The 17,860-nt window shown below is 43.0% G+C and overlaps 1 protein-coding gene across 15 annotated transcripts in view; it reads left to right on the top strand.

Moving 5' to 3' along the window:
• The window catches only part of LOC115934629 (KAT8 regulatory NSL complex subunit 1-like), an 80,834-nt gene that overhangs the window by 19,206 nt on the left and 43,768 nt on the right, over positions 1-17,860 (top strand). Inside the window, exon 1 of one of the 15 annotated variants that reach the window (XM_063705781.1) lies at positions 12,590-12,876. The exons of 12 other annotated variants lie outside the window; for them this stretch is intronic. The gene's annotated coding sequence lies outside the window, so the exon portion shown is untranslated. Of the gene's footprint in view, positions 1-12,589; positions 12,877-13,671; positions 13,782-13,836; positions 14,184-17,860 lie in introns of those variants that run through there. 2 more of the 15 variants (XM_063705783.1, XM_063705782.1) reach the window with 2 other exon arrangements.

Genomic DNA, 17,860 nt, shown 5'->3' with positions numbered 1-17,860 from the left:
GCTTCATTCTACTGCATGTGAATATTCAGTTGTCCCAGCATGGTTTGTTGAAAAGACCATTGTTTGTTTCTTGTAGAGATGGGGGTCTTGCTTTGTTGCCCTGGCTAGTCTCAAACTCCTGGCCTCAAGCAATCCTCCTGTCTCAGCCTCCCCAAATGCTGGGATTACAGGTGTCAGCTACAGCACTTGGCTTAAAAAGACCATTCTTTCCTCCACTGAATTGTCTTGGCATTTTTGTCAAAAAATCAATTGACTGTCAGGTTTATTTCTGAACCCACACTTATATTCCATTGATCTGTATGTTTATCCTTATGCCACTACCACACTGTCTTGATTTCCATAGCTTTGAATTATGTTTTCAAATCAGGAAGTGTGAGTCCCCCAACTTTGTTTTTCCTATTCAAATTTCTTTTGGGTATGCTGGGATCACATTGATTCTGTAGATCAATTTAGGGAATATTGCCATTTTAACAGAGTTATGTCTTCTGATCCATTCTCATCCATGAACATGGGATGTCTTTCCTTTTTTTTTTTTTTTTTTTTGGGGACACAGTCTTGTTCTGTCATCTAGGCTGCAGTGAAGTACAGTAATGAAATCATGGCTCACTGCAGCTGTAACCTACTAGGCTCAAGTGATCTTCCCTCCTCAGCCCCCCAAGCAGCTAGGATTACAGGTGCATGCCACCACATCTAGCTCATTTTTGTATTTTTGTAGAGATGAGGTCTTGCCATGTTGCCTAGTCTGATCCTGAACTTCTGCGCTCAAGCAGCCCACCCACTTCAGTCTACCAAAGTGCTGGGATTACAGGTGTGAGCCATCACACCTGGCCTTTCCATTTAGTTAGGATTTCTTTAACTTCTTTTGCAATTTTTATATATCTCAGAGTATAAGATTGTCACTGCTTTTGTTAAATTTATTTCTAAGTCTTTTTTTTTTTTTTTTTTTTGAGACAGTGTCTCATTCTGTCACCCAGGCTAAAGTACAGTGGTGCGATCTTGGCTCATTGCAACCTCCGCCTCCTGGGTTCAAGTGATTCCACTGCCTCAGCCTCCTGAGTAGCTGGGATTACAGGCACCTGCCACCACACCCAACTAATTTTTGTATTTTAGTAGAGACGGGGTTTCACCACGTTGGCTAGGCTAGTCTTGAACTCCTGACCTCAAGTGATCCGCCTGCCTCGGCCTCCCAAAGTGCTGGGATTACAGGTGTGAGCCATCGTGCTTGGCTTTCTAAGTCTTTTTTTTTGGGGGGAGGATGCTATTGTAAGTGGAATTTTTAAAAACTTTTCATGTTCAGATTGCTTATTGCTTGTGTATAGAAATACGATTACTACTTGTATATTGAGCTTGTATCCTGTAACTGTGTTGGATGTGTTTATTGGCTCTAATAGTTTATTTGTGGGATTTTCTTAGGATTTTCTATATACAAGATTATATCATCTGCAAATAAAGGTAGTTTTCCTTCTTTTTTTTAAGCCTGAGTGATTTTTATTTCTTTTTCTTGCCTATTTGCCCTGGCCATAACCTTCAGTGCAGTGTTAAACAGAGTGGTAAGAGTGGATATCCTTGTTTTGTTCTTGACCTGAGGGAGAAAGCATTCAGGCTTTCTCCATTAAGTATGATTTTAGCTATGGGGTTTTTGTAGGTATTCTTTTTTTCCCCCATAGGTATTTTTTATTAGATTGAAGATGTTTTCTTCAATTTCTACTTTGTTGAGTGTTTTTATCATGAAAGCATGTTGGATTTTGTTAAGTGCTTTTTCTGCATCTATTCAAATGATCATGTGGTTTGTATCCTTTATTAATATGGTGTATTACATTAATTGATTTTCAGAAGTTAAGCCAACCTTGAATCCCTGGGATTAAGTCATACTTAGCAATGGTGTATAAGTCTTTTAATATGTTGCTGGATTCATTTTGCTTTGTTGAGGACTTTTACATCTGTATTCATAAGATATATTGGTCTGTAGTTGTCTTGTGATATCTGTGTCTGGTTTTGGCATCAGAGTAATTAATAATGGCTTTATTGAATGAGTTGAGATGTGTTCTTGGCTTCATCTTGGACTAATTTTGGTTGAACTTTGAACATTCATTTAGCAATTGTAAATTCTAATTGCCTAATTACTGAATGAAGATAATAATTAAAGATATAACTGTTTGTTTTTTTGAGATAGAGTCTTGCTCTGTTACCCAGGCTGGAGTGCAGTGGTGTGATCTCCGCTCACTGCAACCTCCACTTCCCAGGTTCAAATGATTCTTATGCCTCAGCCTCCCAAGTAGCTAGGATTACAGGCCCCTGCTACCACACTCAGCTAATTTTTGTTTTTAGTAGAGACTAAAGATACAAAAATTTTATCATGTTGGCCAGGCTGGTCTCGAACTCCTGACCTCAAGTGATCCTCCCAACTCGGCCTCCTCAAGTGCTGGGATTACAGGTGTGAGCCACCACACCCGGCCTTTTTGTTTATGTTTGTTTTAGAGATAGGGTCTTCCTATGTTGCCTAGGCTGGAGTACAGTGGCCTATGGTTTCAAGCACTCCTCCTGCCTCAGCCTCCCAAGTAGCTGGGACTAGAGGCACATGGCACACCCAGCTTGGTTGCCTTCCCCCGCTCCCCCACCCGTGAGACAGGGTCTTGCTATTTGTCCAGACTAGTCTAGAACTCCTAGGCTCAAGTAGTCTCTCCACCTCAGCCTCCCAAGTAGCTAGGATTACAGGCACATGCCACCACACTTGGTAGTCAACTATTTAAAAAACATCTGTTATTTAACATTCAGGGTAGAGGTTCCAAGTATAGAACTTTAGATCCTTACTGCCTGCTTGGTTCCCTGGATTTTTTCTCCTAGTTTTATTTGGGGTACTTACTTTGTTATTTCATTTTGGTTATGCCATAAATAACACCCAATTTTAGCATTCCTGGGATGATTTAGGCAAGCTTCAGAAAAGAGTCCAGAAGAAAATGGAATTGGAAGCATAAAGCCACTAAAATTTTTTCATTGTTCTCTGATCATTTTTTAGCTTTGGATTTTTTGATCATTTAACGTATCAATGAGTAGAAAGGATTTTTCTTGACTACCACATAGCTTATAAAGTGACCGAGTATTCTTTCCTTAGAGATTCTACAGTGTTTAACATTCACTGGTACTCAGTATGTTTATGAATGAATATATATTAATGGTAGGACTTTTATAGGGTCTTATTTTACTGAAAATTGAAGATAATCATTCACATTTGGATTACAAGTGTTTGTGTTATGTTATAAACATTTAATGCCCTAGCCCAAATATTAACAAGCATGGTCATATTTTGGTATTGCCACGGTAGGTATTCTGGGAAGTGTGAGTAGTTGTTTTTTCCTACCCTCTGTGCTGAAAGATTTCTTTCTTTTTTTTTGAGACGGAGTCTGCTCTGTCGTTCAGGCTGGAGTGCAGTGGCGCGATCTCAGCTCACTGACACTGCAACCTCTACCTCCCGCCGGGTTCAAGCAATTCTCCTGCTTCAGCCTCCCGAGTAGCTGGGACTACAGGTGCATGCCACCACGCCTGGCTAATTTTTTGTGTTTTAGTAGAGACGGGTTTTCACCATGTTGCCCAGGCTGGTCTCGAACTCCTGAGTTCTAGCAAACCACTGGCCTCGGCCTCCCAAAGTGCTGGTATTAGAGATGTGAGCCACCACGTCTGGCCTGAAGGACTTCTTATACCAAAGAAGATACAGTTTCATTTAACTATGTTATTTTATTTTTTCTGATGCTGGTTAAAGTTGGTTCATTTGGGACACATTTCATTAGATAAAATTGTGTCTAAATGTGATTGTGAGAATTTGGAATATGGTGGAAAATATTGAATATTATATTCTATAATTTTTGTCAGTCTAATTCAGAAACAAAAAAGATTGCAGTTGAGAAAATCATACATGATTTCTTTGTAAATGAGTTACAGAGATAAGACAGGACCTTTAGCATTTCCTGAATTCCAGTCATGTTCTCGGTAACTTATGGTCTCTTTTATAATATTGGACCCATGACAATTTATACGTTAGATTTCAGGTTTTATCTTCTGCCTGGAAGGATTACATTCAGGGGTTTTAGCCATGCATATTTATCTATAAATGGTCTAAACCAGTACCTCTTTATCTTTCCTTAAAGTACTTTTCAGGGTCTAGGGCTGTTTGGAGCAGTTTGTTACAAGCAGGACATATCTCTCTGAGGACTCCTTTTCTATCTTGAAACAGTGAGAATTTTGCCTTTTGCTCTGTATACATTGAATATCCCTTATCCGAAATGCTTGGGACCAGAAGTTTTTTGGATTTCAGATTTTTCAGATTTTGGGATGTTTGCATGTACATAATGTACTATCTTGGAGATGGGATCCAAATCTAAACATGAAATTCTATGTTTCATATACACATTATGCACATAGCCTGAAGATAATTTCTTTTTTTTTACCTTTTTCTTTAAGAGATGACGTCTCATACTGTTGCCCAGGCTGGAGTGCAGTAATGTGATCCTAGCTCACAGCAGCCTAGAACTCCTGGGCTCAAGTCATTCTCCTGCCTCAGCCTCCCAGGTAGCTGGTACTAACTGGTACAGATGCACGGTGCCAAGCCCAGCTAATTTTTTTGTTTGTTTGAGATGGGGTCTGATTCTGTTACCCAGGTTGGAGTGCAGTAGCGCCATCTCTGCTCACTGGAGCCTCCACCTTCCAGGCTCAAGTGATTCTCCCACCTTGGCTTCCTGTGTAGCTGGGACCACAGGTGCATGCCACCATGCCTGGCTAATTTTTTGTGTTTTTGGTAGAGACAGGTTTTGCTACATTGCCCAGGCCGGTCTTGAACTCCAGAGCTCAAGTGATTCACCTGCCATGGCTTTCCAGTGTTGGGATTACAGGCCTGAGCCACTGCACCTGGACTTAATTTTTTTTTTTTTTTTTCAGAGATAGGGTCTCACTATGTTGCCCAGGCTGGTTTTGAACTCCAGGGCTCAAATGATCCTCCCATCTTGGTCTCCCAAAGTGTTAGGATTACAGGCATGAGCTACCACAACCGACCAGTTTTATACAAAATTTAAAATAATTTTGTTCTTGAAATAAACAGTGTTTCTGATGGTTCAGAGAACCATCAGAAGCAAAGGTGTCACGTGTGGAATTTTCCATTTGAGGTGTCATGTTGGCACTCAAAAAGTTTCAGATTTTGGAGGGTTTTGAATTTTCAGATTAGGGATGGTCAACCTGTAATATATTTGTGTTTATTTTAACAAAAGTACATCTGATTTTACTATAATCCTTGATTAAATTGATACTCCAAAAAAGTTGCTCCTGCATATATTCAGTGGCTTTGGTTACTCCCCGTTTGTAGCTGTATGTTCCTGAGTGTACATAGAAACAAGTTCAAGAATCCAAGAATTAGTGGGTTAAAAATAATGTTCTAGGCTGGGCGTGGTGGCTCACGCCTGTAATTCCAGTACTTTGGGAGGCTGAGATGGGCGGATCACCTGAGGTCAGGATTTTGAGACCAGCCTGACCAACATGGCGAAACTCCGTCTCTACTAAAAATACAAAGATTAGCCGGGCATGGTGGTACGCGCCTGTAGTCCCACCTACTTGGGCAGCTGAGGTAGGAGAATCGCTTGAACCCAGGAGGTGGAGGTTGCGGTGAGCCCAGATTTTGCCATGCACTCCAGCCTGGCAGCCTGGGCAGCAGAGTGAGACTGTGTCTCAAAAAAAAAAAAAAAAGTAATTCCCTTTCCAAGAATGGTATGCTGCTTCATTGGAGGAAACAGGTCTGCCATCTTCCAAAGTCCCTAGGTTTGCCATGCCATCAGAACAAGATTTTACAAGTTGCATCATAACTTAGAATCAGCAACTGACGTAAAAAAAAAAAATGTATATATATATATATATTTTTTGAGATGGAGTTTCGCTCTGTCGCCCAGGCTGGAGTGCACTGGCGTGATCTCCGCTCGCTGCAAGCTCCGCCTCCCAGGTTCATGCCATTCTGCTGCCTCAGCCTCCCGAGTAGCTGGGACTACGGGTGCCCCCCACCATGCCCAGCTAATTTTTTGTATTTTTAGTAGAGACGGAGTTTCACCATGTTGGCCAGGATGGTCTCGATCTCCGGATCTCGTGATCTGCCCACCTTGGCCTCCCAAAGTGCTGGGATTACAGGCATGAGCTACCGCACCCAGCCTGTAAAGACATTTTTTAAGGTGTGTTTTGCCTTGTACACCTGCTGCCTCCTTTTCTCTTTGAACATTTTCCCTTCTGACTCACTTTTGTCAGGCCCTCCACAACTTGGCTGCTCACAGCTGCCTTGGAGTTCTGCATATTTACCTTTATGTTTCCTTTGGAAAAGAACTCAGGTAGTTTCTTGGTACATTTTGGCCAAATTCTGACACTCAGCTTTATTATCTGATAAAAAGTTTGGGTCCTGCGTAGATTGCTTAATCTGCAAAATCAGTATATTAGAATACTCCTTCTATGTTTGGTCATTGAACGTTCAGGGTTAACCACACATTCTAGTTATTTGAGAATTTTAAAATATTCTGAAGTTAAAAACATTAGAATTAACTAAAATTCACCAAAATAATCAGGGTGTGTGTGTGTGTAAACTCATTGAGGAACTTTATTAAAATGTTCGTATAAAATCCTGCTTAAACTGCTTGCACTAGAAATGAGTGCTGGTATCTGCTATTAAATCCACCACTGTGGAGAAGACCAACAATCTTGGGTGTTAGATTTTAACAATAGCTGATGGCCTGAGAGAACCTGACTTGTTTCTTTCAGTGATATAATTGTATTCAGCTGAGCTTTAATGTTGTCTTCTGAATTATCCTAAAGTAAATTATTACTAGACTTACTAGTACATTTAGGTTTAACCTACAACAGTATTGTTCTCATTACTAACACAGTTAAATTAGGAGGCTGCCTAATAATTAGTTTTTCTTTTGTATGAATTATTGGGTCAGTTCTGTGGTGAGATGGCAAAATAATATCTTTATGTAAATCCTGCAGTTTGTATCAGTAGTATGAGGAGGAAAATATCTTGTTAGGTTGGATTGAAATGAAGGAATGCTATGCATTCTTGTAATACTTTGCCATTTATGAAATGCTTTTGTTTAATCTTATTGAAAGTTTGTTTCTACTGGATTCAGTCAGTACATAAAAATACTGTATGATATTTTGAATCAGTTAAGGCCTCCATTTAATGAAAAAAAATCTTGATTTCTGAGCTTTGTAGTCATTGTAATCAGTATGAGGATTTTCTTCTACTTGCATTTGGCTAAATCTTTATACTTGTGACACTGTGAAATAGGTAGTATGGTTTAGGTTTAATGCCTTTAGCATGTTTGCACATCCAGTTCACCAAGTGAGTAGCACTGGTGAATTAGAAGCGGGAAAAGTGAGAATTGAAGACTGAGAGACCCTGATTCCAGCTTTGACGCTTTGGCAATCTCTTAACTGGCTTCTTTCTGTTGGCCTCATTTTCACACTAATAAAATGTGGCGGCTGAACATGTTCCTTCTACATCCTAAATTTTTTGACTTAAATTTCTTAACTTTGGTTTAGTTGACTCTGGCTTTCTATTTAATATTGAGCTGGTTAAATATTAATGTGAGAACATGCCTCAGTTTCAGCTTAAAGATGTTTCTTTTATAATTTTAATATGGGTTTTTACATAGGTTCATTTCTGTGATATCTAGAATAAATTCTTGAGCTTAATAGGTACTCACTAGATTTTTGTTGAATTAAATGTATTTGAAGTATTTAATGTGGCATTAGATTTATGATTGTAAATAATCATTCTCAGAATATGTTTTTAGGGATCTAAAGTATTTTTATATATAGTGTTATCTAAGTTCATGAATGAAAACATTGTTTGCTAGAGTCTAGACAGGGATTTTTTTTTTGAAACAGAGTCCCGCTCTGTCACTCAGGTTGGAGTGCAGTGGTGCGATCTTGGCTCACTGCATCCTCCACCTTGAGGGTTCAAGCAATTCTCCTGCCTCAGCCTCCCAAGTAGCTAGGACTACAGGCATGTGCCACAATGCCAGGCTAATTTTTGTATTTTTAGTTGAGACAGGGTTTCACCATGTTGCCCAGGCTGGTCTCAGACTCCAGGCCTCAGGTGATCCACTTGCTTCGGTCTCCCGAAGTGCTAGAATTACAGGTGTGAGTCACCACATCCAGGCTTTTTTTTTTTTTTAATTAAAGTAGGTCCAAGTCCTAAGTAGATAGGTGTTTGAAGTTTGAATTAGGAAAGAGGTGCTGATTTTTGCTTCACTCAGATTTTAACCTTTAAAGTTTAGAACTGTGGAAAATAGCTTCATTCACTAATAATAATAGTTAAACTTAAGAGGTAGGTGGTATTACTATCTCCATTTTACAGAGCAGAATACGTACTTTGCCCAAAGTAACACAAAGAATAAGTGAGGGAGGCAGGATTAGAATCGGGCTACCTAGGTCCTGTGTGCTTAAGTACTACACTCTACCTTTTTCATTTATTCAGTCAGTTCTTATGATGTGTCTCTTTTGTGCCAGGCCCTGGGCTAGGTCCTAGGTAAGTAACCAAAAAAATGGGCCCCTGTGCTTTTGAAACTAAATGGCCTAGGCTTTAGAACTTGTCCTGAGTTAATATATAATAATTGCTTTTTCTTAAGTGCAAAAAAAGTTATTCATTGTCCTTTTGAGATTAGTTTGGACATACGAGGTACTGAATTTGTGAGATTATTCTGTTTAGGAATTTCTGGCTTGTTTAGAAGGTCTGTGGCAGGGAAGGTAGAGAGTGCCTTTTTGGAATACGTTTATTATCTATAGATGAGAGTTACAGATCTTAAATTAGAACAACCACAGTTCCTGCCTGCAAGGGCTTTCAGGCTGGCTTGAGGTGGCAAGACTGGTATATGAAAACAAACTCAGAGGAATTACAGAGAGCATTTAACCAAGGGTAATGTAGTGCCAACTCTGTACATTATTGGTTCTTTTTTTGAGACAGAGTCTCCTTCTGTCGCCTAGGCTGGAGTGCAGTGGTGTGATCTTGGCTCACTGCAACCTCTGCCTTCCGGGCTCAAGTGATTCTCATGCCTCAGCCTCCCGAGTAGCTGGAACTACAGGCGTGCACCACCATGCTTGGCTACTTTTTGTATTTTTAGTAGAGGCGGGGTTTCACCATGTTGGCCAGGTTGGTCTCGAATTCCTGGCCTCAGGTGATCTGCCTGCCTTGGCCTTCCGGAGTGCTGGGATTACAGGCATGAGCCACCACGCCCAGCCTACATTATTGTCAAGTGAAGTGAGTAGACGATAACAGTGGTGTGGTGGAATATAAGAGGATAACATGAGTTGTAGGTGGATTGGAGAGAGGAATTAACAAGGAATGGTGGTAATGAGGGATGGTCCTCTTTTTCTAGGTAGAGAGAACACAGACAAAGATGGATGGGTACAGAGCTGTGTGTAAGAGGGAATACCTTTTCCTTTTTTCTTTCTTTCCTTCCTCCCTTCCTTTCTTTTTCTTTTTTTGGAGACAGGGTGTTTGCTCTGTTGCCCAGGCTGGTTTGCAGTGGCGTGATCATGGTTCACTGCAGCCTTGACCTCCTGGGCTCAAGTGATCCTCCTGCCTGAGCCTCTGAGTAGCTTGGACTACAGGTGTATGCCACCACCCCCGGCTAAATTTTTTTATTATTTATTTTTTGAAGAGATGAAGTTTTGCTGTTTTCCCTGGGCTGTTCTCAAACTCCTGGGCTCAAGCAATACTCTCACATTGGCCTCTCAAAGTGCTGGGATTATAGGTGTGAGCCACCATGCCTGGCCATGGAATGTTTTTTCTGAGGAAGAAATAATAAGATTAGTTATATAAAACACTGTAATCATAAAGTAAGATACAAATACTAAAAAACATTAGAACTCAATCATTGTTTTTTGACTTCATTTATTATATAAGGAACCTAACTCAAATTGGCTTAAGCAATTAATAAATGTTTATTGTTACATTGTTGTAATGTGGCTGGAAATCCAGAAGTCATACAAATTGTCAGGATTGGTTGATACAGTGGCTTAATGCTATCACCAAGGACCAACTCTCTATTCCCTTTAATGTTGGTGGCATCTTCAGGCTTGCTGCAAAGGTGACTGTAGCAGTTTGAGGTGTCACTGTCTGAGGAAGAGGGACTGTTTTTTCCTCCATCATTTTTAGGATTGAAGAACCTTTTCTCACAGTTCTCTTTTGGAGGCTGTCCAGGGGGCTTCTACTCACATCTCATGGCCATTCCTAACCAATCATTGGCAAAGAGAATGGGTTAAAACTAATCAGAATAGAGTGGATATTGGAGAGTCAACATGACTATTCCAAGAGTGATTTGAAATATGTTGGTGTTTTTATTTTTTTATCACTTTTCATTTTGAGATGGTCTCGCTCTGTTGCCCAGGTTGGACTACAATGGCATGATCATGACTCACTGCAGCCTTGACCTCCCAGGCTCAAGCAATCCCCTCAGCTTCTGGAGTAGCTGGGACTGTAAGCACATGCTACCACACTTGGCTAATTAAAAATTTTTTTTGTAGAGATAGGGTCTCACTCTGTTGCCCAGGCTGGTCTCTAACTCCGGAGCTCAAGTGATCCTCCCACCTCACCCTCCCAAAGTGCTGGGATTACAGGAGTGAGCTGCTGCACCAGGCCTTTTTCTTTAAATCTTTGTTTGTTTGTTTGTTTTATTTTGTATGTAGGTGTTTTCAATCAGCCTTTTGGACATCCACTATTTTTTGGGGGGAAATTTAAGAAAATTTATTTCTCTTCATAAGATTTTTGTGTGGTGGCTCATGCCTGTAATGCCAGCACTCGAGTCCAGGAGTTCGAGACCAGCCTGGGCAACATAGGGAGACTCTGTATCTACCAAAACAAAAAGGAATGAAAAAAATAACAGCTGGGCATGGTGGCGTATGCCTGTAGTGCCAGCTACTCAAGAGGCTGAGGTAGGATCGCCTGAGCCTGGGAGGCTGCAGTGAGTTTGATTGCACCACTGCACTCTAGCCTGGGCAACCGAGCAGGACCCTGTCAAAAAAATAAAAGTAAAAGTTGATGCCTAATAAGAAAGATGTCTGATTTTAGATAAGAATATACAACAGGTTGACTGATTTAAGTGCCATAAACCCTGTGAACTCTTGACTCTTGCACTAAGCAATGAGAGAAAGGGGAAACTGGAATTTATAGTTCCCCCAAATACATGGTTTTAAAAATGAGCATTTTCCAGTTTTCTCCTAATCCATTAGAAAAATATATTTCATATAATCTTGCTTATTTGGTTGCCTAATTAAATCTGACAGTTGAGTCTTAAAAATTTGGAGCAGCAGTAAGATTATTTTGTTATGGTGTGTCTGAATTTAATATTTAAGTATACGCTGCAAAGGGCTTTGCCTTATTTGGTATTTTTCATTCTGCTAATTTAGATTTCAGAAGCCTCAGATTGGGGCTCTAGTTCGCCATCTGTTGGTCCAATACCCTTCTACTGTATTTTGTGGAATTACTATTTATGTGTGTATGTGTGTACAATAAAAAAGTCAAAGTTTTTCCCCAGGGTTGTAAATTAAAAATCCAAGACTAAAGACCTCTTTTGGATGTGTATACAAATATTAGTTTATTCTTTGTGTAATTTGACCCTATGACTCCAAACTGCCTGCCTTTGGTATTTGAGAACTATGACTATGCTTGAGAGTGTGATTTTAGGAGTACAAATGGAAACTCGCAGAAACCTAGGTGCAGATGTTGCAGGGGCAGGTGAGTTAGTGTAACTTTGTGGGAAGACTAAAACCGTTCTGTAACGACTGTGAGGGTGTTTTTTGATAAGCAGAAGTGACGTATAATGCCGGATATTGGTTCTGGTAAGCCACAAAAAAGTGTGAAGCATTTTGCGTCTTCCTTTTTGGTAGTAGAGCATACATACCCTTCTTATCTGCCGAATTTGATGATTTAATGATTTGAACGATTTTTTCTTCAGTCATTTAAGCTAGTTTTGATGAATCCTAGATTAGTCTTTTAAATCTCAAGATACTCCACTCATCTTTTGGCAACTTTAAAGGGTGGTAGAATTACACTTTGTGTGACACTTTGTATTACATTATGTTTATGAATTCTTTAAGTCTAGGAAAGGTTCCATTATTTTAAAGGTCCTATTTTGGGGACAATATAAAGTTCTGTACTGATAAACTGGTCATGAGAAATGATAAGGTGCCACCACTTTAAACCAACTCTGGTAACGAGGTGGGAAGTTGGCTCTTTGTTGTGAGACTTGTGTTTCTTTATGGAGTTCTTTGTTAAACTTTTAGCATGGCAGTGAACTTCCTTTTGGTGGCGGCAGGAAGCATAAATACTCATTGTGTAATGCCATTTGCCTGTTTTGGCGGATCTGCCAAGCCATGACACCCAAAACAAGACGCGTGTTTCTTCACGAAAACTACAGTTCCCAGCGGGCCCGGCGCCGGCGGGGCCATCACTTCCCCTCTGGCTCCCGGCTGTCCCTTCCCGGGCTGGCCCGGCGCGGGCCCTGGCTGGGGCCTGCGCAGTGACTACGTGCACCCCCCCCCCCACCCCGCCCAACTCTGGTGGCTGCGGAGCGCGGTGCTGGGGCTAGTGCCCAGCCGTGCTGCAGTATACGGAGGCTGGCTGCTAGGGACAAAGGGCGGGCGGCGGAAGCCGCTTCACTGGTCAGGGAGCTTTCTGCAGGGTTAGCCTTGGAATAGTGTGGTGCCGACGGCCTTACCCTCTTTACTATGCAGTGCAAACAGTTCCTCGCTCACGTCCTCTCGCTCCGCGGCGCCGGCCCGCCCTGCCCCTCAACCGGCGAGCCGCACCGCCGGCCCCAGCACGGAGGGCATGTGACGGCGTCAGTGCCTCAGGTTAGACTCACCTCGGCCGCAGCGAGGGCTGGCTTCCCCCTGCCGCAGTGCTGCGTGCCGTCGCCGCACGTCCGGGGCAGCTGGGGCCGGGCGCCGCGGCCTCCGCAGATGGAGGTACAAAAACATCGGCCACGGCGAGGAGCCATGACTGAGGCGGCGGCGGCCGCGCCTCCTGGCGGCCCGCGGGGGCGGCGCGCCGGGGTGGAGCGGCCCTTCGCCGCCGCAGCCGCAGCCGGCGGAGGCGCTGCTGTCCCTCCTCCCCGTGTTCCCGGCGCTCGCCCGCTCGCTCGCTCGCTCCATTCTCCCTCCGCTTCAGATTAAAGGGGGGGAGGGGAAAGGAGCTCGGCCGCCATTTTCCCAGTGCCGCCGCCACCGCCGCCACCGCTCGCCGAGCCGGCGGGAGAACCGAGCATCGTAGCGAAGCCGACTCGTCTCGCCGCGGCGGCGCGGGGGGCGGCTGAAGCGCGCTCCCCGGCTGGAAAGAGGCGGCCGGGGGTGGCGGCCTGGGTGCGGGTTCGGGCTGCAGACGGCGGTGCTTGTTTGTGCGGGGCGGGGGGGCGGTTTCACTCTGCCCCCGCCCGCCCGCCCTCCAGGCCGGGCTGCGGTCTCCAGCCGTGCTCGGGCCCCGTCGGTGCGGAGCAAGGCCGGGAAAGGGCCCGAAAGAGAAGAAAAAGCAGCCGCTCCCCGCCGCCGCCTTCCCCTCCCCCTCTGCCTCGCCCCCCCCCGCCCAGAAAGTCAGGGCGGCTCCGGGCGTCGGGGGGAGGAGAGCGGCGGGCCCGGGCCGGAGCCGCCGTCGCGCGCCCCCGCCCGCCGCTGGCCCTCGGCGCCCAGGCCGGGGGGCTGTTTGCAAACTGCGCCCATTTTGTGGGGCTGAATCCGCCCGGGCTACGCTCCTCCATCACGTGGTAGGTGCTGCTGCTGCTCCTCTCCTCCTCCTCCTGCTGCCCTTTCTCCTTCTCCTCGCTCTCCCTGTGGCTCCCATTTCTCTCTCTTTGTTAGTTGTAACTAGAAAGGCAGGGCAGGGTAGAAAAAACCTCCGGAACTTTAAATGGCCTCTCCGGGCTTCCCTGCTGCGGGTCCGGGCTGGGAGTCGCCCCAAGGGCGGGGGTGTGCGGGGGCCCTTCCCCAGCAGCTGCCGCCTCGTTCGCCAGCTTTTCCTTTGGCGTTCTATTTAAAAAGGCGGCCTGAAGAACATGATTTATTCCCGTAAAAGAACCCCCCAAACAAACTCTGGCTCTCGCCTTGAACTTCTCTTGACTGCAAAAGGCCTTTCTCTGCTCGAAACACACATCTTGGCGCGTTGCACGGTTTGTATCACAACTCTGATTGTTTCATTTATTATTTTTGTTGCCTGTAAATTCAGGTCACTTACGTTTTCAGATGTAGTCTCCCTCAGGCGGACTTTTTTTTTTTTTTTTTTTAAAGTAAAGAGGAAGAGGCATTTATTTGCTTTTAAGTGAGTTGGAATCTTAACTGCCTTTTTGGGGGCCTGTTTTCCGGCTGACGGTCTTTTGATTCTTAGCGAATAGTTTGTTTTCCATACGATAAACAACGCTACTCCCGTGTCTTACTTAAAAATCCTCGTTTTCCAATGTTGGAATCCCAATGTGGATTTATAGAGAAACGTGCTACTTAACTATTGCTTACTGATTGCTTTAGGGGAGAAGGGGTGACATGATGGCGCCACTTTAAATTGCTCTCTTTCCTTTTCCTCGGTCCCCCCCACCCCCCTTTATCCTGGAGGTCACTGGAGCATTTTCTGTGACTTATTAATAAAACTGTACTTGAGGGTGTTAGAAGCACAACTCGTAGGGGCTGGAGTTTAGTGCTCCTAGGGTCGGCAGACCGACTCCCGCGGTCCCCAAAGTTCCGAGAAATCTCTCTTCCTCCATCCTCACCTCCCTCCCCTCCATTCACAATCCTGGTGTTGCCATCTCCTTTGTCACGTGGCTAGCAATCATTGTGTTTTTTTGTTTGTTTTGGGGTATGTGTTTATATTTTTAAATTGCAGCTCAGAGGAACCTTTCCTTTTCGCTTTGGAGAGATCAAAACGTTTTACTTGTTTTAGTTTTAGAGTCGGAGAACATTTTAAAATAAACGATAAAATTACATAACCTTTGCCTTGCATAATCATGATATAGTTATAGATTGCTACTGAACTTCGTTTTGAAAGTCCTTTCAAGTATGGAAACTAGTACGTTAGAATATGTTTTCCATTTGTCAGGATGGTCTGTAATTTCTGTTTTCTCTGCTTTTTGGGTCAGTTAAAGGACCACTATTTACAAAGGCTTAAGTGGGTGTGTTTTCCCTTTCCCCTTTCCTATAGGCTCTACTTGGTTCCTTTTCTAGCCTGCTGTCTGACCAATTTAGAAAATTTCAATTGTCTACAGGCGTTGTCAGTTAAAACTATTTTTTTAACCTATCAACAGTGAATACTTTTGAGTAGTAATTGTTTTGTGCCTAATGCTAAGTGTATTTATTAGCATTTCGGTGTTGATCTAGAAAATTTTTACTTTTAATCCTGTAGTTTTAGAAGTATGTTATTCCTTTATCTGTTTCTTTATATCAGTTTTTCCCATAATTGGGTAAACTCCTATTTTATAAAATACAAAGTACATTTCTGGTTTTTTCTACATAGGTTACTAGACATTTTTTCAATTTGAAAAAACATTGTGAATTAAGAAACTTTTTTTTAAAAGTAAATACGAAATGTGGTTCTTGAGTATGCATTGATCCTGATTTACCATGTACATTGTCAATGGTTTGGACCATTTTCTTTGCTAACAGTTACATCATGTCATGTGATATGTGCAGTGTGATGTGTAGTTCTAAAAATAAGGCAAGGTAAAAATGCTCATCCCTTGGGAATTTATGTATTACATATAAATGTATTATAAATGTGGAATAACTACCTTCAGTCATGAAATTCTGAATTGGATTTCCACTAGGTTTATGCAACAAAGTGTGCCGTTCCTTCGACCTTTAGCATATTTGGTGTATTTGTTAGTACCTCATAATTTGAGGTGATTGACTTTATTTTTTGAACTACTTGGAGGGAAACATTAAATGTTACAAAGGTTCTTAATGTCTATATTATGGTGAAGATGGTTGTCACTGATGGCCACCTCCTTTGAGTATATACCAGTGTCTGTGATTGTGACCAGTTAAAAGAATGATCAGTTAAGAATTATTAGAGCCTTTGTGGTAGGGTGGGATTTTCGGTCTTTCCATCTGTATGAGTCTACTGAAGTGAAGTATTTTAGAAGTTTTCTTGCATCTTTTCTGAAAGCCACGTTCAGAACATTCGTATTTGACTTTGGTGCTTTACCAACGTGAGATGTTAAATTTTTGTCTGATTTTCTTTCTTCCTGCCTACACATGTTATTTCTCTGGTTAAACCTGCAGAGCACTCTTTGTTACGTGAGTGTTTCCTGTTGAGGAAAATTCTGGAAGTTAGAAAATGAGTAGGCCTTAGTTCACTTGTGAACTCATATCAAGGTGAGAAGAAAGTGAAGTAACTATACTAAACTTTTTTCTTCACTGTCACTAAGGCTACTCTTCCATCTCTAGTAATGCTACATTGTAACCAGTGTCTCTGCGTCTTCTGTAGAGGATTGAGTTGACCACAGGTTTTAATTGCATTTTAAAGTGAATAAGAAGTTTTAGGTTTGTTCTGTTCGTTATGACCTGATTTGTGTACTCTGTAAACATAGGGGTGTTGTGGTTGTTTGAGAAGGTATTTTAGTATTGAGAGGTTCTGATTAGGCCCCTTTGCGAGTAAAGCTTAGTTACCTTGTTATATCAGGCAAGCAATTTTTTTTTTTTTTTTGAGGCAGGGTCTCAAAAAAACTGTCGCCCATGCTGGAGTGCAGTGGTGCCATCTCAGCTCATTGCAGTCTCCGCCTCCCAGGTTCAAGCGATTCTCGTGCCTCAGCCGCCTGAGTAGCAGGGACTACAGGCGTGTGCCACCATGCCCAGCTAAGTTTTGTATTTTTAGTAGAGACGGGGGTTTCACCATGTTGGCCCGGCTGGTCTCGAACTCCTGACCTCAAGTGATCCACCTGCCTCGGCCTCCCAGAAGTGCCGGAATTACAGGCATGAGCCACTACGCCTAGCCTAGACAAGCAATTTTTAAAATGTGCTATAAAACACCAAACTAATCCACACTGGATTTTCTAAACATAGTAAACGCCATGTTTAAAGAGTAATGCGTATTCCTTTTATGTTTTTTCAGCTTGTGGGGAGATGGGTAGGGGCTATTTTTTTTCTTCTTGGTGAGTCCATTAAGACACAGAAATAAGCGACTTTCTTGCTAGATAGATGTATATAGTTTTACGTTTTATTGTCCCTCTCCACCCCCCAACAAAGGACCTCTCCGTTCCATTCCTTGAGTTTAGAGGGGAGGGACTAGGGTAAACTGAATAAGTGGTTGTCTGTTGATTGCCCCAGAGTAAATCTTATTGAGTGGTTTAGAGATTTTGTTTCTTTTTCATTTTAGAGACGAGGTCTCGGGGTCTCGCTGTGATTCCCAGGTTGGCGTGCACGGGTGTAATCATTGTGCGCTACAGTTTAGAGTGCCTGAACTCCGGGGCTCAAGTGATCTTCCTGCCTTAGCCTCCTGAGTAGGTTGAGCAACGGGAGCATATAACCTTGCTTGTCTTTTTTTTTTTTTTTTTTTGAGACAATCTTCGCTCTGTTGCCCAGGCTGGAGTGCAGTGGCGCGATCTTGGCTCACTGCAACCTCCACCCCTAGGGTTCTAGCGATTCTCCTACCTCAGCCTCCTGCGTAGCTGGCATTACAGGTGCCCACCACCACGCCTGGCTAATTTTTTTCTATTTTTAGTATAGATGGGGTTTTGCCATGTTGGCCAGGCTGGTGTTGAACTCCGGACCTCAGGTGATCCACCCACCTCAGCCTCCCAAAGTGCTAGGATTATAGGCGTGAGCCACGGGGCCTGGCCCCTTGCTTGTCTTATTTAGAGTT

The sequence above is a fragment of the Gorilla gorilla genome, chromosome 4, assembly GCF_029281585.2.
Source record: "Gorilla gorilla gorilla isolate KB3781 chromosome 4, NHGRI_mGorGor1-v2.1_pri, whole genome shotgun sequence".
NCBI lineage: Eukaryota > Metazoa > Chordata > Mammalia > Primates > Hominidae > Gorilla > Gorilla gorilla.
This window is presented reverse-complemented; position numbering and strand designations above follow the sequence as displayed.